General features: G+C 51.6%; 63 non-coding genes and 34 pseudogenes across 63 annotated transcripts in view; all 97 read right to left on the reverse strand.

Moving 5' to 3' along the window:
* Positions 1-19: 19 nt before the first annotated feature.
* On the reverse strand, positions 20-128 carry LOC131100488 (5S ribosomal RNA; annotated as a pseudogene).
* Positions 129-240: 112 nt separating this feature from the next.
* Positions 241-349, reverse strand: LOC131100489 (5S ribosomal RNA; annotated as a pseudogene).
* Positions 350-461: 112 nt separating this feature from the next.
* LOC131142850 (5S ribosomal RNA) lies at positions 462-580 on the reverse strand. The gene has a single exon (XR_009132914.1). It is a non-coding gene; the product is annotated as a 5S ribosomal RNA (ribosomal RNA).
* Positions 581-692: 112 nt separating this feature from the next.
* LOC131097489 (5S ribosomal RNA) lies at positions 693-811 on the reverse strand. The gene has a single exon (XR_009116391.1). It is a non-coding gene; the product is annotated as a 5S ribosomal RNA (ribosomal RNA).
* Positions 812-923: 112 nt separating this feature from the next.
* Positions 924-1,042, reverse strand: LOC131097490 (5S ribosomal RNA). Its single transcript, XR_009116392.1, has one exon. It is a non-coding gene; the product is annotated as a 5S ribosomal RNA (ribosomal RNA).
* A 112-nt stretch (positions 1,043-1,154) lies between these two features.
* LOC131101209 (5S ribosomal RNA) lies at positions 1,155-1,273 on the reverse strand. The gene has a single exon (XR_009119172.1). It is a non-coding gene; the product is annotated as a 5S ribosomal RNA (ribosomal RNA).
* Positions 1,274-1,388: 115 nt separating this feature from the next.
* Positions 1,389-1,507, reverse strand: LOC131098346 (5S ribosomal RNA). The gene has a single exon (XR_009117222.1). It is a non-coding gene; the product is annotated as a 5S ribosomal RNA (ribosomal RNA).
* A 112-nt stretch (positions 1,508-1,619) lies between these two features.
* On the reverse strand, positions 1,620-1,738 carry LOC131143406 (5S ribosomal RNA). The gene has a single exon (XR_009133454.1). It is a non-coding gene; the product is annotated as a 5S ribosomal RNA (ribosomal RNA).
* A 112-nt stretch (positions 1,739-1,850) lies between these two features.
* Positions 1,851-1,969, reverse strand: LOC131098687 (5S ribosomal RNA). The gene has a single exon (XR_009117550.1). It is a non-coding gene; the product is annotated as a 5S ribosomal RNA (ribosomal RNA).
* A 112-nt stretch (positions 1,970-2,081) lies between these two features.
* LOC131098984 (5S ribosomal RNA) lies at positions 2,082-2,200 on the reverse strand. The gene has a single exon (XR_009117828.1). It is a non-coding gene; the product is annotated as a 5S ribosomal RNA (ribosomal RNA).
* A 112-nt stretch (positions 2,201-2,312) lies between these two features.
* On the reverse strand, positions 2,313-2,431 carry LOC131098688 (5S ribosomal RNA). The gene has a single exon (XR_009117551.1). It is a non-coding gene; the product is annotated as a 5S ribosomal RNA (ribosomal RNA).
* Positions 2,432-2,543: 112 nt separating this feature from the next.
* Positions 2,544-2,662, reverse strand: LOC131141022 (5S ribosomal RNA; annotated as a pseudogene).
* A 112-nt stretch (positions 2,663-2,774) lies between these two features.
* Positions 2,775-2,892, reverse strand: LOC131098447 (5S ribosomal RNA). The gene has a single exon (XR_009117320.1). It is a non-coding gene; the product is annotated as a 5S ribosomal RNA (ribosomal RNA).
* A 112-nt stretch (positions 2,893-3,004) lies between these two features.
* On the reverse strand, positions 3,005-3,113 carry LOC131100490 (5S ribosomal RNA; annotated as a pseudogene).
* A 112-nt stretch (positions 3,114-3,225) lies between these two features.
* Positions 3,226-3,334, reverse strand: LOC131100491 (5S ribosomal RNA; annotated as a pseudogene).
* A 112-nt stretch (positions 3,335-3,446) lies between these two features.
* LOC131142851 (5S ribosomal RNA) lies at positions 3,447-3,565 on the reverse strand. Its single transcript, XR_009132915.1, has one exon. It is a non-coding gene; the product is annotated as a 5S ribosomal RNA (ribosomal RNA).
* A 112-nt stretch (positions 3,566-3,677) lies between these two features.
* On the reverse strand, positions 3,678-3,796 carry LOC131097492 (5S ribosomal RNA). Its single transcript, XR_009116394.1, has one exon. It is a non-coding gene; the product is annotated as a 5S ribosomal RNA (ribosomal RNA).
* Positions 3,797-3,908: 112 nt separating this feature from the next.
* On the reverse strand, positions 3,909-4,027 carry LOC131101186 (5S ribosomal RNA). Its single transcript, XR_009119170.1, has one exon. It is a non-coding gene; the product is annotated as a 5S ribosomal RNA (ribosomal RNA).
* Positions 4,028-4,142: 115 nt separating this feature from the next.
* On the reverse strand, positions 4,143-4,261 carry LOC131098347 (5S ribosomal RNA). Its single transcript, XR_009117223.1, has one exon. It is a non-coding gene; the product is annotated as a 5S ribosomal RNA (ribosomal RNA).
* A 112-nt stretch (positions 4,262-4,373) lies between these two features.
* On the reverse strand, positions 4,374-4,492 carry LOC131142606 (5S ribosomal RNA). The gene has a single exon (XR_009132678.1). It is a non-coding gene; the product is annotated as a 5S ribosomal RNA (ribosomal RNA).
* A 112-nt stretch (positions 4,493-4,604) lies between these two features.
* LOC131098689 (5S ribosomal RNA) lies at positions 4,605-4,723 on the reverse strand. The gene has a single exon (XR_009117552.1). It is a non-coding gene; the product is annotated as a 5S ribosomal RNA (ribosomal RNA).
* Positions 4,724-4,835: 112 nt separating this feature from the next.
* On the reverse strand, positions 4,836-4,954 carry LOC131100151 (5S ribosomal RNA). The gene has a single exon (XR_009118915.1). It is a non-coding gene; the product is annotated as a 5S ribosomal RNA (ribosomal RNA).
* Positions 4,955-5,066: 112 nt separating this feature from the next.
* LOC131099490 (5S ribosomal RNA) lies at positions 5,067-5,185 on the reverse strand. Its single transcript, XR_009118319.1, has one exon. It is a non-coding gene; the product is annotated as a 5S ribosomal RNA (ribosomal RNA).
* Positions 5,186-5,297: 112 nt separating this feature from the next.
* On the reverse strand, positions 5,298-5,416 carry LOC131099978 (5S ribosomal RNA). Its single transcript, XR_009118749.1, has one exon. It is a non-coding gene; the product is annotated as a 5S ribosomal RNA (ribosomal RNA).
* Positions 5,417-5,528: 112 nt separating this feature from the next.
* On the reverse strand, positions 5,529-5,656 carry LOC131141399 (5S ribosomal RNA; annotated as a pseudogene).
* A 112-nt stretch (positions 5,657-5,768) lies between these two features.
* Positions 5,769-5,887, reverse strand: LOC131142758 (5S ribosomal RNA). The gene has a single exon (XR_009132825.1). It is a non-coding gene; the product is annotated as a 5S ribosomal RNA (ribosomal RNA).
* A 115-nt stretch (positions 5,888-6,002) lies between these two features.
* Positions 6,003-6,121, reverse strand: LOC131100283 (5S ribosomal RNA). Its single transcript, XR_009119041.1, has one exon. It is a non-coding gene; the product is annotated as a 5S ribosomal RNA (ribosomal RNA).
* Positions 6,122-6,233: 112 nt separating this feature from the next.
* On the reverse strand, positions 6,234-6,342 carry LOC131141545 (5S ribosomal RNA; annotated as a pseudogene).
* Positions 6,343-6,454: 112 nt separating this feature from the next.
* LOC131100872 (5S ribosomal RNA) lies at positions 6,455-6,573 on the reverse strand (annotated as a pseudogene).
* Positions 6,574-6,685: 112 nt separating this feature from the next.
* LOC131141168 (5S ribosomal RNA) lies at positions 6,686-6,794 on the reverse strand (annotated as a pseudogene).
* A 112-nt stretch (positions 6,795-6,906) lies between these two features.
* On the reverse strand, positions 6,907-7,015 carry LOC131141591 (5S ribosomal RNA; annotated as a pseudogene).
* Positions 7,016-7,127: 112 nt separating this feature from the next.
* On the reverse strand, positions 7,128-7,246 carry LOC131097493 (5S ribosomal RNA). Its single transcript, XR_009116395.1, has one exon. It is a non-coding gene; the product is annotated as a 5S ribosomal RNA (ribosomal RNA).
* A 112-nt stretch (positions 7,247-7,358) lies between these two features.
* LOC131140807 (5S ribosomal RNA) lies at positions 7,359-7,467 on the reverse strand (annotated as a pseudogene).
* Positions 7,468-7,579: 112 nt separating this feature from the next.
* On the reverse strand, positions 7,580-7,698 carry LOC131098318 (5S ribosomal RNA). The gene has a single exon (XR_009117194.1). It is a non-coding gene; the product is annotated as a 5S ribosomal RNA (ribosomal RNA).
* Positions 7,699-7,810: 112 nt separating this feature from the next.
* Positions 7,811-7,929, reverse strand: LOC131099186 (5S ribosomal RNA). The gene has a single exon (XR_009118022.1). It is a non-coding gene; the product is annotated as a 5S ribosomal RNA (ribosomal RNA).
* A 112-nt stretch (positions 7,930-8,041) lies between these two features.
* On the reverse strand, positions 8,042-8,150 carry LOC131141547 (5S ribosomal RNA; annotated as a pseudogene).
* A 112-nt stretch (positions 8,151-8,262) lies between these two features.
* LOC131142386 (5S ribosomal RNA) lies at positions 8,263-8,371 on the reverse strand (annotated as a pseudogene).
* A 112-nt stretch (positions 8,372-8,483) lies between these two features.
* On the reverse strand, positions 8,484-8,592 carry LOC131141169 (5S ribosomal RNA; annotated as a pseudogene).
* A 112-nt stretch (positions 8,593-8,704) lies between these two features.
* LOC131141135 (5S ribosomal RNA) lies at positions 8,705-8,813 on the reverse strand (annotated as a pseudogene).
* Positions 8,814-8,925: 112 nt separating this feature from the next.
* Positions 8,926-9,044, reverse strand: LOC131141104 (5S ribosomal RNA). Its single transcript, XR_009132498.1, has one exon. It is a non-coding gene; the product is annotated as a 5S ribosomal RNA (ribosomal RNA).
* A 112-nt stretch (positions 9,045-9,156) lies between these two features.
* LOC131099495 (5S ribosomal RNA) lies at positions 9,157-9,274 on the reverse strand. Its single transcript, XR_009118323.1, has one exon. It is a non-coding gene; the product is annotated as a 5S ribosomal RNA (ribosomal RNA).
* A 112-nt stretch (positions 9,275-9,386) lies between these two features.
* Positions 9,387-9,504, reverse strand: LOC131099698 (5S ribosomal RNA). The gene has a single exon (XR_009118516.1). It is a non-coding gene; the product is annotated as a 5S ribosomal RNA (ribosomal RNA).
* A 112-nt stretch (positions 9,505-9,616) lies between these two features.
* On the reverse strand, positions 9,617-9,725 carry LOC131140897 (5S ribosomal RNA; annotated as a pseudogene).
* A 112-nt stretch (positions 9,726-9,837) lies between these two features.
* LOC131141893 (5S ribosomal RNA) lies at positions 9,838-9,946 on the reverse strand (annotated as a pseudogene).
* A 112-nt stretch (positions 9,947-10,058) lies between these two features.
* On the reverse strand, positions 10,059-10,177 carry LOC131101175 (5S ribosomal RNA). The gene has a single exon (XR_009119169.1). It is a non-coding gene; the product is annotated as a 5S ribosomal RNA (ribosomal RNA).
* A 112-nt stretch (positions 10,178-10,289) lies between these two features.
* On the reverse strand, positions 10,290-10,408 carry LOC131097494 (5S ribosomal RNA). Its single transcript, XR_009116396.1, has one exon. It is a non-coding gene; the product is annotated as a 5S ribosomal RNA (ribosomal RNA).
* A 112-nt stretch (positions 10,409-10,520) lies between these two features.
* Positions 10,521-10,639, reverse strand: LOC131142759 (5S ribosomal RNA). The gene has a single exon (XR_009132826.1). It is a non-coding gene; the product is annotated as a 5S ribosomal RNA (ribosomal RNA).
* Positions 10,640-10,754: 115 nt separating this feature from the next.
* On the reverse strand, positions 10,755-10,873 carry LOC131098348 (5S ribosomal RNA). Its single transcript, XR_009117224.1, has one exon. It is a non-coding gene; the product is annotated as a 5S ribosomal RNA (ribosomal RNA).
* Positions 10,874-10,985: 112 nt separating this feature from the next.
* LOC131099607 (5S ribosomal RNA) lies at positions 10,986-11,104 on the reverse strand. Its single transcript, XR_009118431.1, has one exon. It is a non-coding gene; the product is annotated as a 5S ribosomal RNA (ribosomal RNA).
* Positions 11,105-11,216: 112 nt separating this feature from the next.
* On the reverse strand, positions 11,217-11,335 carry LOC131098691 (5S ribosomal RNA). The gene has a single exon (XR_009117554.1). It is a non-coding gene; the product is annotated as a 5S ribosomal RNA (ribosomal RNA).
* A 112-nt stretch (positions 11,336-11,447) lies between these two features.
* On the reverse strand, positions 11,448-11,566 carry LOC131100152 (5S ribosomal RNA). Its single transcript, XR_009118916.1, has one exon. It is a non-coding gene; the product is annotated as a 5S ribosomal RNA (ribosomal RNA).
* A 112-nt stretch (positions 11,567-11,678) lies between these two features.
* LOC131140856 (5S ribosomal RNA) lies at positions 11,679-11,797 on the reverse strand. The gene has a single exon (XR_009132471.1). It is a non-coding gene; the product is annotated as a 5S ribosomal RNA (ribosomal RNA).
* Positions 11,798-11,909: 112 nt separating this feature from the next.
* LOC131098692 (5S ribosomal RNA) lies at positions 11,910-12,028 on the reverse strand. Its single transcript, XR_009117555.1, has one exon. It is a non-coding gene; the product is annotated as a 5S ribosomal RNA (ribosomal RNA).
* Positions 12,029-12,140: 112 nt separating this feature from the next.
* LOC131099699 (5S ribosomal RNA) lies at positions 12,141-12,258 on the reverse strand. Its single transcript, XR_009118517.1, has one exon. It is a non-coding gene; the product is annotated as a 5S ribosomal RNA (ribosomal RNA).
* Positions 12,259-12,370: 112 nt separating this feature from the next.
* Positions 12,371-12,479, reverse strand: LOC131100492 (5S ribosomal RNA; annotated as a pseudogene).
* A 112-nt stretch (positions 12,480-12,591) lies between these two features.
* LOC131100494 (5S ribosomal RNA) lies at positions 12,592-12,700 on the reverse strand (annotated as a pseudogene).
* Positions 12,701-12,812: 112 nt separating this feature from the next.
* LOC131100300 (5S ribosomal RNA) lies at positions 12,813-12,927 on the reverse strand. Its single transcript, XR_009119051.1, has one exon. It is a non-coding gene; the product is annotated as a 5S ribosomal RNA (ribosomal RNA).
* Positions 12,928-13,039: 112 nt separating this feature from the next.
* On the reverse strand, positions 13,040-13,158 carry LOC131097495 (5S ribosomal RNA). Its single transcript, XR_009116397.1, has one exon. It is a non-coding gene; the product is annotated as a 5S ribosomal RNA (ribosomal RNA).
* A 112-nt stretch (positions 13,159-13,270) lies between these two features.
* LOC131097228 (5S ribosomal RNA) lies at positions 13,271-13,389 on the reverse strand. The gene has a single exon (XR_009116140.1). It is a non-coding gene; the product is annotated as a 5S ribosomal RNA (ribosomal RNA).
* A 115-nt stretch (positions 13,390-13,504) lies between these two features.
* LOC131098349 (5S ribosomal RNA) lies at positions 13,505-13,623 on the reverse strand. The gene has a single exon (XR_009117225.1). It is a non-coding gene; the product is annotated as a 5S ribosomal RNA (ribosomal RNA).
* A 112-nt stretch (positions 13,624-13,735) lies between these two features.
* LOC131143238 (5S ribosomal RNA) lies at positions 13,736-13,854 on the reverse strand. Its single transcript, XR_009133292.1, has one exon. It is a non-coding gene; the product is annotated as a 5S ribosomal RNA (ribosomal RNA).
* A 112-nt stretch (positions 13,855-13,966) lies between these two features.
* Positions 13,967-14,085, reverse strand: LOC131100127 (5S ribosomal RNA). The gene has a single exon (XR_009118892.1). It is a non-coding gene; the product is annotated as a 5S ribosomal RNA (ribosomal RNA).
* A 112-nt stretch (positions 14,086-14,197) lies between these two features.
* LOC131100941 (5S ribosomal RNA) lies at positions 14,198-14,316 on the reverse strand (annotated as a pseudogene).
* A 112-nt stretch (positions 14,317-14,428) lies between these two features.
* On the reverse strand, positions 14,429-14,547 carry LOC131099720 (5S ribosomal RNA). The gene has a single exon (XR_009118520.1). It is a non-coding gene; the product is annotated as a 5S ribosomal RNA (ribosomal RNA).
* A 112-nt stretch (positions 14,548-14,659) lies between these two features.
* LOC131098255 (5S ribosomal RNA) lies at positions 14,660-14,778 on the reverse strand. The gene has a single exon (XR_009117131.1). It is a non-coding gene; the product is annotated as a 5S ribosomal RNA (ribosomal RNA).
* Positions 14,779-14,890: 112 nt separating this feature from the next.
* On the reverse strand, positions 14,891-14,999 carry LOC131140820 (5S ribosomal RNA; annotated as a pseudogene).
* A 112-nt stretch (positions 15,000-15,111) lies between these two features.
* On the reverse strand, positions 15,112-15,230 carry LOC131097559 (5S ribosomal RNA). Its single transcript, XR_009116458.1, has one exon. It is a non-coding gene; the product is annotated as a 5S ribosomal RNA (ribosomal RNA).
* Positions 15,231-15,342: 112 nt separating this feature from the next.
* LOC131099590 (5S ribosomal RNA) lies at positions 15,343-15,461 on the reverse strand. The gene has a single exon (XR_009118415.1). It is a non-coding gene; the product is annotated as a 5S ribosomal RNA (ribosomal RNA).
* A 112-nt stretch (positions 15,462-15,573) lies between these two features.
* Positions 15,574-15,692, reverse strand: LOC131099149 (5S ribosomal RNA). Its single transcript, XR_009117987.1, has one exon. It is a non-coding gene; the product is annotated as a 5S ribosomal RNA (ribosomal RNA).
* A 112-nt stretch (positions 15,693-15,804) lies between these two features.
* Positions 15,805-15,923, reverse strand: LOC131098197 (5S ribosomal RNA). The gene has a single exon (XR_009117074.1). It is a non-coding gene; the product is annotated as a 5S ribosomal RNA (ribosomal RNA).
* Positions 15,924-16,035: 112 nt separating this feature from the next.
* Positions 16,036-16,144, reverse strand: LOC131141950 (5S ribosomal RNA; annotated as a pseudogene).
* Positions 16,145-16,355: 211 nt separating this feature from the next.
* Positions 16,356-16,472, reverse strand: LOC131142519 (5S ribosomal RNA; annotated as a pseudogene).
* Positions 16,473-16,584: 112 nt separating this feature from the next.
* LOC131143054 (5S ribosomal RNA) lies at positions 16,585-16,703 on the reverse strand. The gene has a single exon (XR_009133108.1). It is a non-coding gene; the product is annotated as a 5S ribosomal RNA (ribosomal RNA).
* Positions 16,704-16,815: 112 nt separating this feature from the next.
* On the reverse strand, positions 16,816-16,934 carry LOC131099451 (5S ribosomal RNA). Its single transcript, XR_009118284.1, has one exon. It is a non-coding gene; the product is annotated as a 5S ribosomal RNA (ribosomal RNA).
* Positions 16,935-17,046: 112 nt separating this feature from the next.
* On the reverse strand, positions 17,047-17,165 carry LOC131099225 (5S ribosomal RNA). The gene has a single exon (XR_009118060.1). It is a non-coding gene; the product is annotated as a 5S ribosomal RNA (ribosomal RNA).
* Positions 17,166-17,277: 112 nt separating this feature from the next.
* LOC131143369 (5S ribosomal RNA) lies at positions 17,278-17,396 on the reverse strand. Its single transcript, XR_009133418.1, has one exon. It is a non-coding gene; the product is annotated as a 5S ribosomal RNA (ribosomal RNA).
* Positions 17,397-17,508: 112 nt separating this feature from the next.
* LOC131099187 (5S ribosomal RNA) lies at positions 17,509-17,627 on the reverse strand. The gene has a single exon (XR_009118023.1). It is a non-coding gene; the product is annotated as a 5S ribosomal RNA (ribosomal RNA).
* A 112-nt stretch (positions 17,628-17,739) lies between these two features.
* Positions 17,740-17,858, reverse strand: LOC131142926 (5S ribosomal RNA). The gene has a single exon (XR_009132986.1). It is a non-coding gene; the product is annotated as a 5S ribosomal RNA (ribosomal RNA).
* Positions 17,859-17,970: 112 nt separating this feature from the next.
* On the reverse strand, positions 17,971-18,089 carry LOC131099591 (5S ribosomal RNA). Its single transcript, XR_009118416.1, has one exon. It is a non-coding gene; the product is annotated as a 5S ribosomal RNA (ribosomal RNA).
* A 112-nt stretch (positions 18,090-18,201) lies between these two features.
* LOC131141395 (5S ribosomal RNA) lies at positions 18,202-18,310 on the reverse strand (annotated as a pseudogene).
* Positions 18,311-18,422: 112 nt separating this feature from the next.
* On the reverse strand, positions 18,423-18,531 carry LOC131140896 (5S ribosomal RNA; annotated as a pseudogene).
* Positions 18,532-18,643: 112 nt separating this feature from the next.
* On the reverse strand, positions 18,644-18,752 carry LOC131140821 (5S ribosomal RNA; annotated as a pseudogene).
* Positions 18,753-18,864: 112 nt separating this feature from the next.
* On the reverse strand, positions 18,865-18,983 carry LOC131097560 (5S ribosomal RNA). The gene has a single exon (XR_009116459.1). It is a non-coding gene; the product is annotated as a 5S ribosomal RNA (ribosomal RNA).
* A 112-nt stretch (positions 18,984-19,095) lies between these two features.
* Positions 19,096-19,214, reverse strand: LOC131099592 (5S ribosomal RNA). The gene has a single exon (XR_009118417.1). It is a non-coding gene; the product is annotated as a 5S ribosomal RNA (ribosomal RNA).
* A 112-nt stretch (positions 19,215-19,326) lies between these two features.
* Positions 19,327-19,435, reverse strand: LOC131141396 (5S ribosomal RNA; annotated as a pseudogene).
* Positions 19,436-19,547: 112 nt separating this feature from the next.
* LOC131100495 (5S ribosomal RNA) lies at positions 19,548-19,656 on the reverse strand (annotated as a pseudogene).
* A 112-nt stretch (positions 19,657-19,768) lies between these two features.
* On the reverse strand, positions 19,769-19,877 carry LOC131142335 (5S ribosomal RNA; annotated as a pseudogene).
* A 112-nt stretch (positions 19,878-19,989) lies between these two features.
* LOC131101029 (5S ribosomal RNA) lies at positions 19,990-20,108 on the reverse strand (annotated as a pseudogene).
* Positions 20,109-20,220: 112 nt separating this feature from the next.
* Positions 20,221-20,339, reverse strand: LOC131098198 (5S ribosomal RNA). Its single transcript, XR_009117075.1, has one exon. It is a non-coding gene; the product is annotated as a 5S ribosomal RNA (ribosomal RNA).
* Positions 20,340-20,451: 112 nt separating this feature from the next.
* On the reverse strand, positions 20,452-20,560 carry LOC131141951 (5S ribosomal RNA; annotated as a pseudogene).
* Positions 20,561-20,672: 112 nt separating this feature from the next.
* Positions 20,673-20,791, reverse strand: LOC131099517 (5S ribosomal RNA). The gene has a single exon (XR_009118345.1). It is a non-coding gene; the product is annotated as a 5S ribosomal RNA (ribosomal RNA).
* Positions 20,792-20,903: 112 nt separating this feature from the next.
* On the reverse strand, positions 20,904-21,022 carry LOC131098827 (5S ribosomal RNA). The gene has a single exon (XR_009117680.1). It is a non-coding gene; the product is annotated as a 5S ribosomal RNA (ribosomal RNA).
* Positions 21,023-21,134: 112 nt separating this feature from the next.
* On the reverse strand, positions 21,135-21,243 carry LOC131141592 (5S ribosomal RNA; annotated as a pseudogene).
* Positions 21,244-21,355: 112 nt separating this feature from the next.
* Positions 21,356-21,474, reverse strand: LOC131099604 (5S ribosomal RNA). Its single transcript, XR_009118428.1, has one exon. It is a non-coding gene; the product is annotated as a 5S ribosomal RNA (ribosomal RNA).
* A 64-nt stretch (positions 21,475-21,538) lies between these two features.
* On the reverse strand, positions 21,539-21,647 carry LOC131141952 (5S ribosomal RNA; annotated as a pseudogene).
* A 211-nt stretch (positions 21,648-21,858) lies between these two features.
* LOC131142190 (5S ribosomal RNA) lies at positions 21,859-21,975 on the reverse strand (annotated as a pseudogene).
* A 112-nt stretch (positions 21,976-22,087) lies between these two features.
* LOC131143055 (5S ribosomal RNA) overlaps positions 22,088-22,152 on the reverse strand; it is a 119-nt gene continuing 54 nt past the window's right edge. The window contains exon 1 of the ribosomal RNA XR_009133109.1: positions 22,088-22,152. This exon is cut by the window's right edge and continues 54 nt beyond it. This is a non-coding gene — a ribosomal RNA (5S ribosomal RNA).

Raw genomic sequence — 22,152 nt, forward strand, 5'->3', positions numbered from 1 at the left:
AAGAGCAGAAACCATAAAAAGCTTACAGCACCTGGTATTCCCAGGCGGTCTCCCATCCAAGTACTAACCAGGCCCGCCCCTGCTTAGCTTCCGAGATCGGGCGTTTTCAGGGTAGTATGGCCGTAAGCTGCCAGGTCAACTGAAAAGATCCTATTTGAAGGTGACGCAGGCCAAACTAGACTCCAGCAAAAAGTCTCAAACAGCGCCCTCTGCTGTCAGGCAAGAGCAGAAACCATAAAAAGCTTACAGCACCTGGTATTCCCAGGCGGTCTCCCATCCAAGTACTAACCAGGCCCGCCCCTGCTTAGCTTCCGAGATCGGGCGTTTTCAGGGTAGTATGGCCGTAAGCTGCCAGGGCAACTTAAAAGATCCTATTTGAAGGCGACGCAGGCCAAACTAGACTCCAGCAAAAAGTGTCAAACAGCGCCCTCTGCTTTCAGGCAAGAGCAGAAACCATAAAAAGCTTACAGCACCTGGTATTCCTAGGCGGTCTCCCATCCAAGTACTAACCAGGCCCGCCCCTGCTTAGCTTCCGAGATCGGATGAGATCGGGCGTTTTCAGGGTAGTATGGCTATAAGCTGCCAAGGTAACTGAAAAGATCCTATTTGAAGGCGACGCAGGCCAAACTAGACTCCAGGAAAAAGTGTCAAACAGCGCCCTCTGCTGTCAGGCAAGAGCAGAAACCATAAAAAGCTTACAGCACCTGGTATTCCCAGGCGGTCTCCCATCCAAGTACTAACCAGGCCCACCCCTGTTTAGCTTACGAGATCGGACGAGATCGGGCGTTTTCAGGGTAGTATGGCCGTAAGCTGCCAGATCAACTGAAAAGATCCTATTTGAAGGCGACGCAGGCCAAACTAGACTCCAGCAAAAAGTGTCAAACAGCGCCCTCTGCTGTCAGGCAAGAGCAGAAACCATAAAAAGCTTACAGCACCTGGTATTCCCAGGCGGTCTCCCATCCAAGTACTAACCAGGCCCACCCCTGTTTAGCTTACGAGATCGGACGAGATCGGGCGTTTTCAGGGTAGTATGGCCGTAAGCTGCCAGATCAACTGAAAAGATCCTATTTGAAGGCGACGCAGGCCAAACTAGACTCCAGCAAAAAGTGTCAAACAGCGCCCTCTGCTGTCAGGCAAGAGCAGAAACCATAAAAAGCTTACAGCACCTGGTATTCCCAGGCGGTCTCCCATCCAAGTACTAACCAGGCCCGTCCCTGCTTTGCTTCCGAGATCGGACGAGATCGGGCGTTTTCAGGGTAGTATGGCCGTAAGCTTTAAGGGCAACTGAAAAAATCTTATTTGAAGGCGACGCAGGCCAAACTAGACTCCAGCAAAAAGTGTCAAACAGCGCCCTCTGCTGTCAGGCAAGAACAGAAACCATAAAAAGAAGCTTACAGCACCTAGTATTCCCAGGCGGTCTCCCATCCAAGTACTAACCAGGCCAGCCCCTGCTTAGCTTCCGAGATCGGACGAGATCGGGCGTTTTCAGGGTAGTATGGCCGTTAGCTTTAAGGGCAACTGAAAAAATCTTATTTGAAGGCGACGCAGGCCAAACTAGACTCCAGCAAAAAGTGTCAAACAGCGCCCTCTGCTGTCAGGCAAGAGCAGAAACCATAAAAAGCTTACAGCACCTGGTATTACCAGGCGGTCTCCCATCCAAGTACTAACCAGGCCCGCCCCTGCTTAGCTTCCGAGATCGGATGAGATCGGGCGTTTTCAGGGTAGTATGGCTGTAAGCTGCCAAGGCAACTGAAAAGATCCTATTTGAAGGCGACGCAGGCCAAACTAGACTCCAGCAAAAAGTGTCAAACAGCGCCTTCTGCAGTCAGGCAAGAGCAGAAACCATAAAAAGCTTACAGCACCTGGTATTCCCAGGCGGTCTCCCATCCAAGTACTAACCAGGCCCGCCCCTGCTTAGCTTCCGAGATCGGACGAGATCAGGCGTTTTAAGGGTAGTATGGCCGTAACCTGCCAGGTCAACTGAAAAGATCCTATTTGAAGGCGACGCAGGCCAAACTAGACTCCAGCAAAAAGTGTCAAACAGCGCCCTCTGCTGTCAGGCAAGAGCAGAAACCATAAAAAGCTTACAGCACCTGGTATTGCCAGGCGGTCTCCCATCCAAGTACTAACCAGGCCCGCCCCTGCTTAGCTTCCGAGATCGGATGAGATCGGGCGTTTTCAGTGTAGTATGGCTGTAAGCTGCCAAGGCAACTGAAAAGATCCTATTTGAAGGCGACGCAGGCCAAACTAGACTCCAGCAAAAAGTGTCAAACAGCGCCTTCTGCAGTCAGGCAAGAGCAGAAACCATAAAAAGCTTACAGCACCTGGTATTCCCAGGCGGTCTCCCATCCAAGTACTAACCAGGCCCGCCCCTGCTTAGCTTCCGAGATCGGACGAGATCAGGCGTTTTAAGGGTAGTATGGCCGTAACCTGCCAGGTCAACTGAAAAGATCCTATTTGAAGGCGACGCAGGCCAAACTAGACTCCAGCAAAAAGTGTCAAACAGCGCCCTCTGCTGTCAGGCAAGAGCAGAAACCATAAAAAGCTTACAGCACCTGGTATTCCCAGGTTGTCTCCCATCCAAGTACTAACCAGGCCCACCCATGTTTAGCTTACGAGATCGGACGAGATCGGGCATTTTCAGGGTAGTATGGCCGTTAGCTTTAAGGGCAACTGAAAAAATCTTATTTGAAGGCGACGCAGGCCAAACTAGACTCCAGCAAAAAGTGTCAAACAGCGCCCTCTGCTGTCAGGCAAGAGCAGAAACCATAAAAAGCTTACAGCACCTGGTATTCCCAGGCGGTCTCCCATCCAAGTACTAACCAGGCCCGCCCCTGCTTAGCTTCCGAGATCGGACGAGATCGGGCGTTTCAGGGTAGTATGGCTGTAAACTGCCAGGTCAACTGAAAAGATCCTATTTGAAGGTGACGCATGCCAAACTAGACTCTGACAAAAAGTCTCAAACAGCGCCCTTTGCTGTCAGGCAAGAGCAGAAACCATAAAAAGCTTACAGCACCTGGTATTCCCAGGCGGTCTCCCATCCAAGTACTAACCAGGCCCGCCCCTGCTTAGCTTCCGAGATCGGGCGTTTTCAGGGTAGTATGGCCGTAAGCTGCCAGGTCAACTGAAAAGATCCTATTTGAAGGTGACGCAGGCCAAACTAGACTCCAGCAAAAAGTCTCAAACAGCGCCCTCTGCTGTCAGGCAAGAGCAGAAACCATAAAAAGCTTACAGCACCTGGTATTCCCAGGCGGTCTCCCATCCAAGTACTAACCAGGCCCGCCCCTGCTTAGCTTCCGAGATCGGGCGTTTTCAGGGTAGTATGGCCGTAAGCTGCCAGGGCAACTTAAAAGATCCTATTTGAAGGCGACGCAGGCCAAACTAGACTCCAGCAAAAAGTGTCAAACAGCGCCCTCTGCTTTCAGGCAAGAGCAGAAACCATAAAAAGCTTACAGCACCTGGTATTCCTAGGCGGTCTCCCATCCAAGTACTAACCAGGCCCGCCCCTGCTTAGCTTCCGAGATCGGATGAGATCGGGCGTTTTCAGGGTAGTATGGCTATAAGCTGCCAAGGTAACTGAAAAGATCCTATTTGAAGGCGACGCAGGCCAAACTAGACTCCAGGAAAAAGTGTCAAACAGCGCCCTCTGCTGTCAGGCAAGAGCAGAAACCATAAAAAGCTTACAGCACCTGGTATTCCCAGGCGGTCTCCCATCCAAGTACTAACCAGGCCCACCCCTGTTTAGCTTACGAGATCGGACGAGATCGGGCGTTTTCAGGGTAGTATGGCCGTAAGCTGCCAGATCAACTGAAAAGATCCTATTTGAAGGCGACGCAGGCCAAACTAGACTCCAGCAAAAAGTGTCAAACAGCGCCCTCTGCTGTCAGGCAAGAGCAGAAACCATAAAAAGCTTACAGCACCTGGTATTCCCAGGCGGTCTCCCATCCAAGTACTACCCAGGCCCGCCCCTGCTTTGCTTCCGAGATCGGACGAGATCGGGCGTTTTCAGGGTAGTATGGCCGTAAGCTTTAAGGGCAACTGAAAAAATCTTATTTGAAGGCGACGCAGGCCAAACTAGACTCCAGCAAAAAGTGTCAAACAGCGCCCTCTGCTGTCAGGCAAGAACAGAAACCATAAAAAGAAGCTTACAGCACCTAGTATTCCCAGGCGGTCTCCCATCCAAGTACTAACCAGGCCAGCCCCTGCTTAGCTTCCGAGATCGGACGAGATCGGGCGTTTTCAGGGTAGTATGGCCGTTAGCTTTAAGGGCAACTGAAAAAATCTTATTTGAAGGCGACGCAGGCCAAACTAGACTCCAGCAAAAAGTGTCAAACAGCGCCCTCTGCTGTCAGGCAAGAGCAGAAACCATAAAAAGCTTACAGCACCTGGTATTCCCAGGCGGTCTCCCATCCAAGTACTAACCAGGCCCGCCCCTGCTTAGCTTTCGAGATCGGATGAGATCGGGCGTTTTCAGGGTAGTATGGCTGTAAGCTGCCAAGGCAACTGAAAAGATCCTATTTGAAGGCGACGCAGGCCAAACTAGACTCCAGCAAAAAGTGTCAAACAGCGCCTTCTGCAGTCAGGCAAGAGCAGAAACCATAAAAAGCTTACAGCACCTGGTATTCCCAGGCGGTCTCCCATCCAAGTACTAACCAGGCCCGCCCCTGCTTAGCTTCCGAGATCGGACGAGATCAGGCGTTTTAAGGGTAGTATGGCCGTAACCTGCCAGGTCAACTGAAAAGATCCTATTTGAAGGCGACGCAGGCCAAACTAGACTCCAGCAAAAAGTGTCAAACAGCGCCCTCTGCTGTCAGGCAAGAGCAGAAACCATAAAAAGCTTACAGCACCTGGTATTCCCAGGCGGTCTCCCATCCAAGTACTAACCAGGCCCACCCATGTTTAGCTTACGAGATCGGACGAGATCGGGCATTTTCAGGGTAGTATGGCCGTTAGCTTTAAGGGCAACTGAAAAAATCTTATTTGAAGGCGACGCAGGCCAAACTAGACTCCAGCAAAAAGTGTCAAACAGCGCCCTCTGCTGTCAGGCAAGAGCAGAAACCATAAAAAGCTTACAGCACCTGGTATTCCCAGGCGGTCTCCCATCCAAGTACTAACCAGGCCCGCCCCTGCTTAGCTTCCGAGATCGGATGAGATCGGGCGTTTTCAGGGTAGTATGGCTGTAAGCTGCCAAGGCAACTGAAAAGATCCTATTTGAAGGCGACGCAGGCCAAACTAGACTCCAGCAAAAAGTGTCAAACAGCGCCTTCTGCAGTCAGGCAAGAGCAGAAACCATAAAAAGCTTACAGCACCTGGTATTCCCAGGCGGTCTCCCATCCAAGTACTAACCAGGCCCGCCACTGCTTAGCTTCCGAGATCGGACGAGATCAGGCGTTTTAAGGGTAGTATGGCCGTAACCTGCCAGGTCAACTGAAAAGATCCTATTTGAAGGCGACGCAGGCCAAACTAGACTCCAGCAAAAAGTGTCAAACAGCGCCCTCTGCTGTCAGGCAAGAGCAGAAACCATAAAAAGCTTACAGCACCTGGTATTCCCAGGCGGTCTCCCATCCAAGTACTAACCAGGACCGCCCCTGCTTAGCTTCCGAGATCGGACGAGATCGGACGAGATCTGGCGTTTCAGGGTAGTATGGCTGTAAACTGCCAGGTCAACTGAAAAGATCCTATTTGAAGGTGACGCATGCCAAACTAGACTCTGACAAAAAGTGTCAAACAGCGCCCTTTGCTGTCAGGCAAGAGCAGAAACCATAAAAAGCTTACAGCACCTGGTATTCCCAGGCGGTCTCCCATCCAAGTACTAACCAGGCCCGCCCCTGCTTTGCTTCCGAGATCGGACGAGATCGGGCGTTTTCAGGGTAGTATGGCCGTAAGCTTTAAGGGCAACTGAAAAAATCTTATTTGAAGGCGACGCAGGCCAAACTAGACTCCAGCAAAAAGTGTCAAACAGCGCCCTCTGCTGTCAGGCAAGAACAGAAACCATAAAAAGAAGCTTACAGCACCTAGTATTCCCAGGCGGTCTCCCATCCAAGTACTAACCAGGCCAGCCCCTGCTTAGCTTCCGAGATCGGACGAGTTCGGGCGTTTTCAGGGTAGTATGTCCGTAAGATGCCAGATCAACTGAAAAGATCCTATTTGAAGGTGACGCAGGCCAAACTAGACTCTGGCAAAAAGTGTCAAACAGCGCCCTTTGCTGTCAGGCAAGAGCAGAAACCATAAAAAGCTTACAGCACCTGGTATTCCCAGGCGGTCTCCCATCCAAGTACAAACCAGGCCCGCCCCTGCTTAGCGTCCGAGATCGGGCGTTTTCAGGGTAGTATGGCCGTAAGCTGCCAGATCAACTGAAAAGATCCTATTTGAAGGCGACGCAGGCCAAACTAGACTGCAGCAAAAAGTGTCAAACAGCGCCCTCTGCTGTCAGGCAAGAGCAGAAACCATTTAAAGCTTACAGCGCCTGGTATTCCCAGGCGGTCTCCCAGCCAAGTACTAACCAGGCCCGCCCCCACTTAGCTTCCGAGATCGGACGAGATCGGGCTTTTTCAGGGTAGTATGTCCGTAAGCTGCCAGGTCAACTGAAAAGATCCTATTTGAAGGTGACGCAGGCCAAACTAGACTCTGGCAAAAAGTGTCAAACAGCGCCCTTTGCTGTCAGGCAAGAGCAGAAACCATAAAAACCTTACAGCACCTGGTATTCCCAGGCGGTCTCCCATCCAAGTACTAACCAGGCCCGCCCCTGCTTAGCTTCCGAGATCGGGCGTTTTCAGGGTAGTATGGCCGTAAGCTGCCAGGTGAACTGAAAAGATCCTATTTGAAGGTGACGCAGGCCAAACTAGACTCCAGCAAAAAGTGTCAAACAGCGCCCTCTGCTGTCAGGCAAGAGCAGAAACCATAAAAAGCTTACAGCACCTGGTATTCCCAGGCGGTCTCCCATCCAAGTACTAACCAGGCCCGCCCCTGCTTAGCGTCCGAGATCGGGCGTTTTCAGGGTAGTTTGGCCGTAAGCTGCCAGGTCAACTGAAAAGATCCTATTTGAAGGCGACGCAGGCCAAACTAGACTCCAGGAAAAAGTGTCAAACAGCGCCCTCTGCTGTCAGGCAAGAGCAGAAACCATAAAAAGCTTACAGCACCTGGTATTCCCAGGCGGTCTCCCATCCAAGTACTAACCAGGCCCACCCCTGTTTAGCTTACGAGATCGGACGAGATCGGGCGTTTTCAGGGTAGTATGGCCGTAAGCTGCCAGATCAACTGAAAAGATCCTATTTGAAGGCGACGCAGGCCAAACTAGACTCCAGCAAAAAGTGTCAAACAGCGCCCTCTGCTGTCAGGCAAGAGCAGAAACCATAAAAAGCTTACAGCACCTGGTATTCCCAGGCGGTCTCCCATCCAAGTACTAACCAGGCCCGCCCCTGCTTAGCTTCCGAGATCGGGCGTTTTCAGGGTAGTTTGGCCGTAAGCTGCCAGGTCAACTGAAAAGATCCTATTTGAAGGCGACGCAGGCCAAACTAGACTCCAGGAAAAAGTGTCAAACAGCGCCCTCTGCTGTCAGGCAAGAGCAGAAACCATAAAAAGCTTACAACACCTGGTATTCCCAGGCGGTCTCCCATCCAAGTACTAACCAGGCCCACCCCTGTTTAGCTTACGAGATCGGACGAGATCGGGCGTTTTCAGGGTAGTATGGCCGTAAGCTGCCAGATCAACTGAAAAGATCCTATTTGAAGGCGACGCAGGCCAAACTAGACTCCAGCAAAAAGTGTCAAACAGCGCCCTCTGCTGTCAGGCAAGAGCAGAAACCATAAAAAGCTTACAGCACCTGGTATTCCCAGGCGGTCTCCCATCCAAGTACTAACCAGGCCCGCCCCTGCTTAGCTTCCGAGATCGGACGAGTTCGGGCGTTTTCAGGGTAGTATGTCCGTAAGATGCCAGATCAACTGAAAAGATCCTATTTGAAGGTGACGCAGGCCAAACTAGACTCTGGCAAAAAGTGTCAAACAGCGCCCTTTGCTGTCAGGCAAGAGCAGAAACCATAAAAAGCTTACAGCACCTGGTATTCCCAGGCGGTCTCCCATCCAAGTACAAACCAGGCCCGCCCCTGCTTAGCGTCCGAGATCGGGCGTTTTCAGGGTAGTATGGCCGTAAGCTGCCAGATCAACTGAAAAGATCCTATTTGAAGGCGACGCAGGCCAAACTAGACTGCAGCAAAAAGTGTCAAACAGCGCCCTCTGCTGTCAGGCAAGAGCAGAAACCATTTAAAGCTTACAGCGCCTGGTATTCCCAGGCGGTCTCCCATCCAAGTACTAACCAGGCCCGCCCCTGCTTAGCTTCCGAGATCGGGCTTTTTCAGGGTAGTATGTCCGTAAGCTGCCAGGTCAACTGAAAAGATCCTATTTGAAGGTGACGCAGGCCAAACTAGACTCTGGCAAAAAGTGTCAAACAGCGCCCTTTGCTGTCAGGCAAGAGCAGAAACCATAAAAACCTTACAGCACCTGGTATTCCCAGGCGGTCTCCCATCCAAGTACTAACCAGGCCCGCCCCTGCTTAGCTTCCGAGATCGGGCGTTTTCAGGGTAGTATGGCCGTAAGCTGCCAGGTGAACTGAAAAGATCCTATTTGAAGGTGACGCAGGCCAAACTAGACTCCAGCAAAAAGTGTCAAACAGCGCCCTCTGCTGTCAGGCAAGAGCAGAAACCATAAAAAGCTTACAGCACCTGGTATTCCCAGGCGGTCTCCCATCCAAGTACTAACCAGGCCCGCCCCTGCTTAGCGTCCGAGATCGGGTGTTTTCAGGGTAGTTTGGCCGTAAGCTGCCAGGTCAACTGAAAAGATCCTATTTGAAGGCGACGCAGGCCAAACTAGACTCCAGCAAAAAGTGTCAAACAGCGCCCTCTGCTGTCAGGCATGAGCAGAAACCATAAAAGGCTTACAGCACCTGGTATTCCCAGGCGGTCTCCCATCCAAGTACTAACCAGGCCCGCCCCTGCTTTGCTTCCGAGATCGGACGAGATCGGGCGTTTTCAGGGTAGTATGGCCGTAAGCTTTAAGGGCAACTGAAAAAATCTTATTTGAAGGCGACGCAGGCCAAACTAGACTCCAGCAAAAAGTGTCAAACAGCGCCCTCTGCTGTCAGGCAAGAGCAGAAACCATAAAAAGCTTACAGCACTAGTATTCCCAGGCGGTCTCCCATCCAAGTACTAACCAGGCCAGCCCCTGCTTAGCTTCCGAGATCGGACGAGATCGGGCGTTTTCAGGGTAGTATGGCCGTAAGCTTTAAGGGCAACTGAAAAAATCTTATTTGAAGGCGACGCAGGCCAAACTAGACTCCAGCAAAAAGTGTAAAACAGCGCCCTCTGCTGTCAGGCAAGAGCAGAAACCATAAAAAGCTTACAGCACCTGGTATTCCCAGGCGGTCTCCCATCCAAGTACTAACCAGGACCGCCCCTGCTTAGCTTCCGAGATCGGACGAGATCGGGCGTTTCAGGGTAGTATGGCTGTAAACTGCCAGGTCAACTGAAAAGATCCTATTTGAAGGTGACGCATGCCAAACTAGACTCTGACAAAAAGTGTCAAACAGCGCCCTTTGCTGTCAGGCAAGAGCAGAAACCATAAAAAGCTTACAGCACCTGGTATTCCCAGGCGGTCTCCCATCCAAATACTAACCAGGCCCGCCCCTGCTTAGCTTCCGAGATCGGGCGTTTTCAGGGTAGTATGGCCGTAAGCTGCCAGGTCAACTGAAAAGATCCTATTTGAAGGTGACGCAGGCCAAACTAGACTCCAGCAAAAAGTCTCAAACAGCGCCCTCTGCTGTCAGGCAAGAGCAGAAACCATAAAAAGCTGACAGCACCTGGTATTCCCAGGCGGTGTCCCATCCAAGTACTAACCAGGCCCGCCCCTGCTTAGCTTCCGAGATCGGGCGTTTTCAGGGTAGTATGGCCGTAAGCTGCCAGGGCAACTTAAAAGATCCTATTTGAAGGCGACGCAGGCCAAACTAGACTCCAGCAAAAAGTGTCAAACAGCGCCCTCTGCTTTCAGGCAAGAGCAGAAACCATAAAAAGCTTACAGCACCTGGTATTCCTAGGCGGTCTCCCATCCAAGTACTAACCAGGCCCGCCCCTGCTTAGCTTCCGAGATCGGATGAGATCGGGCGTTTTCAGGGTAGTATGGCTGTAAGCTGCCAAGGCAACTGAAAAGATCCTATTTGAAGGCGACGCAGGCCAAACTAGACTCCAGGAAAAAGTGTCAAACAGCGCCCTCTGCTGTCAGGCAAGAGCAGAAACCATAAAAAGCTTACAGCACCTGGTATTCCCAGGCGGTCTCCCATCCAAGTACTAACCAGGCCCACCCCTGTTTAGCTTACGAGATCGGACGAGATCGGGCGTTTTCAGGGTAGTATGGCCGTAAGCTGCCAGATCAACTGAAAAGATCCTATTTGAAGGCGAAGCAGGCCAAACTAGACTCCAGCAAAAAGTGTCAAACAGCGCCCTCTGCTGTCAGGCAAGAGCAGAAACCATAAAAAGCTTACAGCACCTGGTATTCCCAGGCGGTCTCCCATCCAAGTACTAACCAGGCCCGCCCCTGCTTTGCTTCCGAGATCGGACGAGATCGGGCGTTTTCAGGGTAGTATGGCCGTAAGCTTTAAGGGCAACTGAAAAAATCTTATTTGAAGGCGACGCAGGCCAAACTAGACTCCAGCAAAAAGTGTCAAACAGCGCCCTCTGCTGTCAGGCAAGAACAGAAACCATAAAAAGAAGCTTACAGCACCTAGTATTCCCAGGCGGTCTCCCATCCAAGTACTAACCAGGCCAGCCCCTGCTTAGCTTCCGAGATCGGACGAGATCGGGCGTTTTCAGGGTAGTATGGCCGTTAGCTTTAAGGGCAACTGAAAAAATCTTATTTGAAGGCGACGCAGGCCAAACTAGACTCCAGCAAAAAGTGTCAAACAGCGCCCTCTGCTGTCAGGCAAGAGCAGAAACCATAAAAAGCTTACAGCACCTGGTATTCCCAGGCGGTCTCCCATCCAAGTACTAACCAGGCCCGCCCCTGCTTAGCTTCCGAGATCGGATGAGATCGGGCGTTTTCAGGGTAGTATGGCTGTAAGCTGCCAAGGCAACTGAAAAGATCCTATTTGAAGGCGACGCAGGCCAAACTAGACTCCAGCAAAAAGTGTCAAACAGCGCCTTCTGCAGTCAGGCAAGAGCAGAAACCATAAAAAGCTTACAGCACCTGGTATTCCCAGGCGGTCTCCCATCCAAGTACTAACCAGGCCCGCCCCTGCTTAGCTTCCGAGATCGGACGAGATCAGGCGTTTTAAGGGTAGTATGGCCGTAACCTGCCAGGTCAACTGAAAAGATCCTATTTGAAGGCGACGCAGGCCAAACTAGACTCCAGCAAAAAGTGTCAAACAGCGCCCTCTGCTGTCAGGCAAGAGCAGAAACCATAAAAAGCTTACAGCACCTGGTATTCCCAGGCGGTCTCCCATCCAAGTACTAACCAGGCCCACCCATGTTTAGCTTACGAGATCGGACGAGATCGGGCATTTTCAGGGTAGTATGGCCGTTAGCTTTAAGGGCAACTGAAAAAATCTTATTTGAAGGCGACGCAGGCCAAACTAGACTCCAGCAAAAAGTGTCAAACAGCGCCCTCTGCTGTCAGGCAAGAGCAGAAACCATAAAAAGCTTACAGCACCTGGTATTCCCATGCGGTCTCCCATCCAAGTACTAACCAGGCCCGCCCCTGCTTAGCTTCCGAGATCGGATGAGATCGGGCGTTTTCAGGGTAGTATGGCTGTAAGCTGCCAAGGCAACTGAAAAGATCCTATTTGAAGGCGACGCAGGCCAAACTAGACTCCAGCAAAAAGTGTCAAACAGCGCCTTCTGCAGTCAGGCAAGAGCAGAAACCATAAAAAGCTTACAGCACCTGGTATTCCCAGGCGGTCTCCCATCCAAGTACTAACCAGGCCCGCCCCTGCTTAGCTTCCGAGATCGGACGAGATCAGGCGTTTTAAGGGTAGTATGGCCGTAACCTGCCAGGTCAACTGAAAAGATCCTATTTGAAGGCGACGCAGGCCAAACTAGACTCCAGCAAAAAGTGTCAAACAGCGCCCTCTGCTGTCAGGCAAGAGCAGAAACCATAAAAAGCTTACAGCACCTGGTATTCCCAGGCGGTCTCCCATCCAAGTACTAACCAGGACCGCCCCTGCTTAGCTTCCGAGATCGGACGAGATCGGGCGTTTCAGGGTAGTATGGCTGTAAACTGCCAGGTCAACTGAAAAGATCCTATTTGAAGGTGACGCATGCCAAACTAGACTCTGACAAAAAGTGTCAAACAGCGCCCTTTGCTGTCAGGCAAGAGCAGAAACCATAAAAAGCTTACAGCACCTGGTATTCCCAGGCGGTCTCCCATCCAAGTACTAACCAGGCCCGCCCCTGCTTAGCTTCCGAGATCGGGCGTTTTCAGGGTAGTATGGCCGTAAGCTGCCAGGTCAACTGAAAAGATCCTATTTGAAGGTGACGCAGGCCAAACTAGACTCCAGCAAAAAGTCTCAAACAGCGCCCTCTGCTGTCAGGCAAGAGCAGAAACCATAAAAAGCTTACAGCACCTGGTATTCCCAGGCGGTCTCCCATCCAAGTACTAACCAGGCCCGCCCCTGCTTAGCTTCCGAGATCGGGCGTTTTCAGGGTAGTATGGCCGTAAGCTGCCAGGGCAACTTAAAAGATCCTATTTGAAGGCGACGCAGGCCAAACTAGACTCCAGCAAAAAGTGTCAAACAGCGCCCTCTGCTTTCAGGCAAGAGCAGAAACCATAAAAAGCTTACAGCACCTGGTATTCCTAGGCGGTCTCCCATCCAAGTACTAACCAGGCCCCTGCTTAGCTTCCGAGATCGGATGAGATCGGGCGTTTTCAGGGTAGTATGGCTGTAAGCTGCCAAGGCAACTGAAAAGATCCTATTTGAAGGCGACGCAGGCCAAACTAGACTCCAGGAAAAAGTGTCAAACAGCGCCCTCTGCTGTCAGGCAAGAGCAGAAACCATAAAAAGCTTACAGCACCTGGTATTCCCAGGCGGTCTCCCATCCAAGTACTAACCAGGCCCACCCCTGTTTAGCTTACGAGATCGGACGAGATCGGGCGTTTTCAGGGTAGTATGGCCGTAAGCTGCCGGATCAACTGAAAAGATCCTATTTGAAGGCGACGCAGGCCAAACTAGACTCCAGCAAAAAGTGTCAAACAGCGCCCTCTGCTGTCAGGCAAGAGCAGAAACCATAAAAATCTTACAGCACCTGGTATTCCCAGGCGGTCTCCCATCCAAGTACTAACCAGGCCCACCCCTGCTTTGCTTCCGAGATCGGACGAGATCGGGCGTTTTCAGGGTAGTATGGCCGTAAGCTTTAAGGGCAACTGAAAAAATCTTATTTGAAGGCGACGCAGGCCAAACTAGACTCCAGCAAAAAGTGTCAAACAGCGCCCTCTGCTGTCAGGCAAGAACAGAAACCATAAAAAGAAGCTTACAGCACCTAGTATTCCCAGGCGGTCTCCCATCCAAGTACTAACCAGGCCAGCCCCTGCTTAGCTTCCGAGATCGGACGAGATCGGGCGTTTTCAGGGTAGTATGGCCGTTAGCTTTAAGGGCAACTGAAAAAATCTTATTTGAAGGCGACGCAGGCCAAACTAGACTCCAGCAAAAAGTGTCAAACAGCGCCCTCTGCTGTCAGGCAAGAGCAGAAACCATAAAAAGCTTACAGCACCTGGTATTCCCAGGCGGTCTCCCATCCAAGTACTAACCAGGCCCGCCCCTGCTTAGCTTCCGAGATCGGATGAGATTGGGCGTTTTCAGGGTAGTATGGCTGTAAGCTGCCAAGGCAACTGAAAAGATCCTATTTGAAGGCGACGCAGGCCAAACTAGACTCCAGCAAAAAGTGTCAAACAGCGCCTTCTGCAGTCAGGCAAGAGCAGAAACCATAAAAAGCTTAAAGCACCTGGTATTCCCAGGCGGTCTCCCATCCAAGTACTAACCAGGCCCGCCCCTGCTTAGCTTCCGAGATCGGACGAGATCAGGCGTTTTAAGGGTAGTATGGCCGTAACCTGCCAGGTCAACTGAAATGATCCTATTTGAAGGCGACGCAGGCCAAACTAGACTCCAGCAAAAAGTGTCAAACAGCGCCCTCTGCTGTCAGGCAAGAGCAGAAACCATAAAAAGCTTACAGCACCTGGTATTCCCAGGCGGTCTCCCATCCAAGTATTAACCAGGCCCACCCATGTTTAGCTTACGAGATCGGACGAGATCGGGCATTTTCAGGGTAGTATGGCCGTTAGCTTTAAGGGCAACTGAAAAAATCTTATTTGAAGGCGACGCAGGCCAAACTAGACTCCAGCAAAAAGTGTCAAACAGCGCCCTCTGCTGTCAGGCAAGAGCAGAAACCATAAAAAGCTTACAGCACCTGGTATTCCCAGGCGGTCTCCCATCCAAGTACTAACCAGGCCCGCCCCTGCTTAGCTTCCGAGATCGGATGAGATCGGGCGTTTTCAGGGTAGTATGGCTGTAAGCTGCCAAGGCAACTGAAAAGATCCTATTTGAAGGCGACGCAGGCCAAACTAGACTCCAGCAAAAAGTGTCAAACAGCGCCTTCTGCAGTCAGGCAAGAGCAGAAACCATAAAAAGCTTACAGCACCTGGTATTCCCAGGCGGTCTCCCATCCAAGTACTAACCAGGCCCACCCCTGTTTAGCTTACGAGATCGGACGAGATCGGGCATTTTCAGGGTAGTATGGCCGTAAGCTGCCAGCGCAACTGAAAAGATCCTATTTGAAGGCGACGCAGGCCAAACTCGACTCCAGCAAAAAGTGTCAAACAGCGCCCTCTGCTGTCAGGCAAGAGCAGAAACCATAAAAAGCTTACAGCACCTGGTATTCCCAGGCGGTCTCCCATCCAAGTACTAACCAGGCCCGCCCCTGCTTAGCGTCCGAGATCGGGCGTTTTCAGGGTAGTATGGCCGTAAGCTGCCAGATCAACTGAAAAGATCCTATTTGAAGGCGACGCAGGCCAAACTAGACTCCAGCAAAAAGTGTCAAACAGCGCCCTCTGCTGTCAGGCAAGAGCAGAAACCATATAAAGCTTACAGCGCCTGGTATTCCCAGGCGGTCTCCCATCAAAGTACTAAACAGGCCCGCCCCTGCTTAGCTTCCGAGATCGGACGAGATCGGGCGTTTTCAGGGTAGTATGGCCGTAAGCTGCCAAGTCAACTGAAAAGATCCTATTTGAAGGTGACGCAGGCCAAACTAGACTCTGGCAAAAAGTGTCAAACAGCGCCCTTTGCTGTCAGGCAAGAGCAGAAACCATAAAAAGCTTACAACACCTGGTATTCCCAGGCGGTCTCCCATCCAAGTACTAAACAGGCCAGCCCCTGCTTAGCTTCTGAGATCGGACGAGATCGGGCGTTTTCAGGGTAGTATGGCCGTAAGCTGCCAGATCAACTGAAAAGATCCTATTTGAAGGCGACGCAGGCCAAACTGGACTCCAGCAAAACATGTCAAACAGCGCCCTCTGCTGTCAGGCAAGAGCAGAAACCATAAAAAGCTTACAGCACCTGGTATTCCCAGGCGGTCTCCCATCCAAGTACTAACCAGGCCCGCCCCTGCTTAGCTTCCGTGATCTGACGAGATCGGGCGTTATCAGGGTAGTATTGCCGTAAGCTGCCAGGACAACTGAAAAGATCTGATTTGAAGGCGACGCAGGCCAAACTAGACTCCAGCAAAAAGTGTCAAACAGCGCCCTCTGCTGTCAGGCAAGAGCAGAAACCATAAAAAGCTTACAGCACCTGGTATTCCCAGGCGGTCTCCCATCCAAGTACTAACCAGGCCCGCCCCTGCTTAGCTTCCGAGATCGGACGAGATCGGGCGTTTTCAGGGTAGTATGTCCGTAAGATGACAGGTCAACTGAAAAGATCCTATTTGAAGGTGACGCAGGCCAAACTAGACTCTGGCAAAAAGTGTCAAACAGCGCCCTTTGCTGTCAGGCAAGAGCAGAAACCATAAAAAGCTTACAGCACCTGGTATTCCCAGGCGGTCTCCCATCCAAGTACTAACCAGGCCCGCCCCTGCTTAGCGTCCGAGATCGGGCGTTTTCAGCGTAGTATGGCCGTAAGCTGCCAGATCAACTGAAAAGATCCTATTTGAAGGCGACGCAGGCCAAACTAGACTCCAGCAAAAAGTGTCAAACAGCGCCCTCTGCTGTCAGGCAAGAGCAGAAACCATATAAAGCTTACAGCGCCTGGTATTCCCAGGCGGTCTCCCATCCAAGTACTAACCAGGCCCGCCCCTGCTTAGCTTCCGAGATCGGACGAGATCGGGCTTTTTCAGGGTAGCACCTGGTATTCCCAGGCGGTCTCCCATCCAAGTACTAACCAGAACAGCCCCTGCTTAGCTTCCGAAATCGGACGAGATCGGGCGTTTTCAGGGTAGTATGGCCGTAAGCTTTAAGGGCAACTGAAAAAATCTTATTTGAAGGCGACGCAGGCCAAACTAGACTCCAGCAAAAAGTGTCAAACAGCGCCCTCTGCTGTCAGGCAAGAGCAGAAACCATAAAAAGCTTACAGCACCTGGTATTCCCAGGCGGTCTCCCATCCAAGTACTAACCAGGCCCGCCCCTGCTTTGCTTCCGAGATCGGACGAGATCGGGCGTTTTCAGGGTAGTATGGCCATAAGCTTTAAGGGCAACTGAAAAAATCTTATTTGAAGGCGACGCAGGCCAAACTAGACTCCAGCAAAAAGTGTCAAACAGCGCCCTCTGCTGTCAGGCAAGAACAGAAACCATAAAAAGCTTACAGCACCTAGTATTCCCAGGCGGTCTCCCATCCAAGTACTAACCAGGCCAGCCCCTGCTTAGCTTCCGAGATCGGACGAGATCGGGCGTTTTCAGGGTAATATGGCCGTTAGCTTTAAGGGCAACTGAAAAAATCTTATTTGAAGGCGACGCAGGCCAAACTAGACTCCAGCAAAAAGTGTCAAACAGCGCCCTCTGCAGTCAGGCAAGAGCAGAAACCATAAAAAGCTTACACCACCTGGTATTCCCAGGCGGTCTCCCATCCAAGTACTAAGCAGGCCCGCCCCTGCTTAGCTTCCGAGATCGGACGAGATCGGGCGTTTTCAGGGTAGTATGGCCGTAAACTGCCAGGTCAACTGAAAAGATCCTATTTGAAGGTGACGCAGGCCAAACTAGACTCTGACAAAAAGTGTCAAACAGCGCCCTTTGCTGTCAGGCAAGAGCAGAAACCATAAAAAGCTTACAGCACCTGGTATTCCCAGGCGGTCTCCCATCCAAGTACTAACCAGGCCCGCCCCTGCTTAGCTTCCGAGATCGGACGAGATCAGGCGTTTTAAGGGTAGTATGGCCGTAAGCTGCCAAGTCAACTGAAAAGATCCTATTTGAAGGTGACGCAGGCCAAACTAGACTCCAGCAAAAAGTGTCAAACAGCGCCCTCTGCTGTCAGCCAAGAGCAGAAACCATAAAAAGCTTACAGCACCTGGTATTCCCAGGCGGTCTCCCATCCAAGTACTAACCAGGCCCGCCCCTGCTTAGCTTCCAAGATCGGACGAGATCAGGCATTTTAAGGGTAGTATGGCCGTAAGCTGCCAGGTCAACTGAAAAGATCCTATTTGAAGGTGACGCAGGCCAAACTAGACTCCAGCAAAAAGTGTCAAACAGCGCCCTCTGCTGTCAGGCAAGAGCAGAAACCATAAAAAGCTTACAGCACCTGGTATTCCCAGGCGGTCTCCCATCAAAGTACTAAACAGGCCCGCCCCTGCTTAGCTTCCGAGATCGGACGAGATCGGGCGTTTTCAGGGTAGTATGGCCGTAAGCTGCCAAGTCAACTGAAAAGATCCTATTTGAAGGTGACGCAGGCCAAACTAGACTCTGGCAAAAAGTGTCAAACAGCGCCCTTTGCTGTCAGGCAAGAGCAGAAACCATAAAAAGCTTACAACACCTGGTATTCCCAGGCGGTCTCCCATCCAAGTACTAAACAGGCCAGCCCCTGCTTAGCTTCTGAGATCGGACGAGATCGGGCGTTTTCAGGGTAGTATGGCCGTAAGCTGCCAGATCAACTGAAAAGATCCTATTTGAAGGCGACGCAGGCCAAACTAGACTCCAGCAAAACATGTCAAACAGCGCCCTCTGCTGTCAGGCAAGAGCAGAAACCATAAAAAGCTTACAGCACCTGGTATTCCCAGGCGATCTCCCATCCAAGTACTAACCAGGCCCGCCCCTGCTTAGCTTCCGAGATCGGGCGTTTTCAGGGTAGTATGGCCGTAAACTGCCAGGTCAACTGAAAAGATCCTATTTGAAGGTGACGCAGGCCAAACTAGACTCTGACAAAAAGTGTCAAACAGCGCCCTTTGCTGTCAGGCAAGAGCAGAAACCATAAAAAGCTTACAGCACCTGGTATTCCCAGGCGGTCTCCCATCCAACTACTAACCAGGCCCGCCCCTGCTTAGCTTCCGAGATCGGGCGTTTTCAGGGTAGTATGGCCGTAAGCTGCCAGGTCAACTAAAATGATCCTATTTGAAGGCGACGCAGGCCAAACTAGACTCCAGCAAAAAGTGTCAAACAGCGCCCTCTGCTGTCAGGCAAGAGCAGAAACCATAAAAAGCTTACAGCACCTGGTATTCCCAGGCGGTCTCCCATCCAAGTACTAACCAGGCCCGCCCCTGCTTAGCGTCCGAGATCGGGCGTTTTCAGGGTAGTATGGCCGTAAGCTGCCAGATCAACTGAAAAGATCCTATTTGAAGGCGACGCAGGCCAAACTAGACTCCAGCAAAAAGTGTCAAACAGCGCCCTCTGCTGTCAGGCAAGAGCAGAAACCATATAAAGCTTACAGCGCCTGGTATTCCCAGGCGGTCTCCCATCAAAGTACTAAACAGGCCCGCCCCTGCTTAGCTTCCGAGATCGGACGAGATCGGGCGTTTTCAGGGTAGTATGGCCGTAAGCTGCCAAGTCAACTGAAAAGATCCTATTTGAAGGTGACGCAGGCCAAACTAGACTCTGGCAAAAAGTGTCAAACAGCGCCCTTTGCTGTCAGGCAAGAGCAGAAACCATAAAAAGCTTACAACACCTGGTATTCCCAGGCGGTCTCCCATCCAAGTACTAAACAGGCCAGCCCCTGCTTAGCTTCTGAGATCGGACGAGATCGGGCGTTTTCAGGGTAGTATGGCCGTAAGCTGCCAGATCAACTGAAAAGATCCTATTTGAAGGCGACGCAGGCCAAACTAGACTCCAGCAAAACATGTCAAACAGCGCCCTCTGCTGTCAGGCAAGAGCAGAAACCATAAAAAGCTTACAGCACCTGGTATTCCCAGGCGATCTCCCATCCAAGTACTAACCAGGCCCGCCCCTGCTTAGCTTCCGAGATCGGGCGTTTTCAGGGTAGTATGGCCGTAAACTGCCAGGTCAACTGAAAAGATCCTATTTGAAGGTGACGCAGGCCAAACTAGACTCTGACAAAAAGTGTCAAACAGCGCCCTTTGCTGTCAGGCAAGAGCAGAAACCATAAAAAGCTTACAGCACCTGGTATTCCCAGGCGGTCTCCCATCCAAGTACTAACCAGGCCCGCCCCTGCTTAGCTTCCGAGATCGGGCGTTTTCAGGGTAGTATGGCCGTAAGCTGCCAGGTCAACTAAAATGATCCTATTTGAAGGCGACGCAGGCCAAACTAGACTCCAGCAAAAAGTGTCAAACAGCGCCCTCTGCTGTCAGGCAAGAGCAGAAACCATAAAAAGCTTACAGCACCTGGTATTCCCAGGCGGTCTCCCATCCAAGTACTAACCAGGCCGGCCCCTGCTTAGCATCCGAGATCGGACGTTTTCAGGGTAGTATGGCCGTAAGCTGCCAGGACAACTGAAAAGATCTTATTTGAAGGCGACGCAGGCCAAACTAGACTCCAGCAAAAAGTGTCAAACAGCGCCCTCTGCTGTCAGGCTAGAGCAGAAACTATAAAAAGCTAACAGCACCTGGTATTCCCAGGCGGTCTCCCCTTCAAGTACTAACCAGGCCCGCCCCTGCTTAGCTTCCGTGATCTGACGAGATCGGGCGTTATCAGGGTAGTATTGCCGTAAGCTGCCAGGACAACTGAAAAGATCTGATTTGAAGGCGACGCAGGCCAAACTAGACTCCAGCAAAAAGTGTCAAACAGCGCCCTCTGCTGTCAGGCAAGAGCAGAAACCATAAAAAGCTTACAGCACCTGGTATTCCCAGGCGGTCTCCCATCCAAGTACTAACCAGGCCCGCCCCTGCTTAGCTTCCGAGATCGGACGAGATCGGGCGTTTTCAGGGTAGTATGTCCGTAAGATGACAGGTCAACTGAAAAGATCCTATTTGAAGGTGACGCAGGCCAAACTAGACTCTGGCAAAAAGTGTCAAACAGCGCCCTTTGCTGTCAGGCAAGAGCAGAAACCATAAAAAGCTTACAGCACCTGGTATTCCCAGGCGGTCTCCCATCCAAGTACTAACCAGGCCCGCCCCTGCTTAGCGTCCGAGATCGGGCGTTTTCAGCGTAGTATGGCCGTAAGCTGCCAGATCAACTGAAAAGATCCTATTTGAAGGCGACGCAGGCCAAACTAGACTCCAGCAAAAAGTGTCAAACAGCGCCCTCTGCTGTCAGGCAAGAGCAGAAACCATATAAAGCTTACAGCGCCTGGTATTCCCAGGCGGTCTCCCATCCAAGTACTAACCAGGCCCGCCCCTGCTTAGCTTCCGAGATCGGACGAGATCGGGCTTTTTCAGGGTAGTATGTCCGTAAGCTGCCAGGTCAACTGAAAAGATCCTATTTGAAGGTGACGCAGGCCAAACTAGACTCTAGCAAAAAGTGTCAAACAGCGCCCTTTGCTTTCAGGCAAGAGCAGAAACCATAAAAACCTTACAGCACCTGGTATTCCCAGGCGGTCTCCCATCCAAGTACTAACCAGGCCCGCCCCTGCTTAGCTTCCGAGATCGGACGAGATCGGCCGTTTTCAGGGTAGTATGGCCGTAAGCTGCCAGGTCAACTGAAAAGATCCTATTTGAAGGTGACGCAGGCCAAACTAGACTCTGGCAAAAAGTGTCAAACAGCGCCCTTTGTTGTCAGGCAAGAGCAGAAACCATAAAAAGCTTACAGCACCTGGTATTCCCAGGCGGTCTCCCATCCAAGTACTAACCAGGCCCGCCCCTGCTTAGCGTCCGAGATCGGGCGTTTTCAGGGTAGTTTGGCCGTAAGCTGCCAGGTCAACTGAAAAAATCCTATTTGAAGGCGACGCAGGCCAAACTAGACTCCAGCAAAAAGTGTCAAACAGCGCCCTCTGCAGTCAGGCAAGAGCAGAAACCATAAAAAGCTTACAGCACCTGGTATTCCCAGGCGGTCTGCCATCCAAGTACTAACCAGGCCCACCCCTGTTTAGCTTACGAGATCGGACGAGATCGGGCATTTTCAGGGTAGTATGGCCGTAAGCTGCCAGGTCAACTGAAAAGATCCTATTTGAAGGCGACGCAGGCCAAACTAGACTCCAGCAAAAAAGCTTACAGCACCTGGTATTCCCAGGCGGTCTCCCATCCAAGTACTAACCAGGCCCGCCCCTGCTTAGCGTCCGAGATCGGGCGTTTTCAGCGTAGTATGGCCGTAAGCTGCCAGATCAACTGAAAAGATCCTATTTGAAGGCGACGCAGGCCAAACTAGACTCCAGCAAAAAGTGTCAAACAGCGCCCTCTGCTGTCAGGCAAGAGCAGAAACCATATAAAGCTTACAGCGCCTGGTATTCCCAGGCGGTCTCCCATCCAAGTACTAACCAGGCCCGCCCCTGCTTAGCTTCCGAGATCGGACGAGATCGGGCTTTTTCAGGGTAGCACCTGGTATTCCCAGGCGGTCTCCCATCCAAGTACTAACCAGGCCAGCCCCTGCTTAGCTTCCGAAATCGGACGAGATCGGGCGTTTTCAGGGTAGTATGGCCGTAAGCTTTAAGGGCAACTGAAAAAATCTTATTTGAAGGCGACGCAGGCCAAACTAGACTCCAGCAAAAAGTGTCAAACAGCGCCCTCTGCTGTCAGGCAAGAGCAGAAACCATAAAAAGCTTACAGCACCTGGTATTCCCAGGCGGTCTCCCATCCAAGTACTAACCAGGCCCGCCCCTGCT

This window comes from Doryrhamphus excisus, chromosome 13, assembly GCF_030265055.1.
Source record: "Doryrhamphus excisus isolate RoL2022-K1 chromosome 13, RoL_Dexc_1.0, whole genome shotgun sequence".
Lineage (NCBI taxonomy): Eukaryota > Metazoa > Chordata > Actinopteri > Syngnathiformes > Syngnathidae > Doryrhamphus > Doryrhamphus excisus.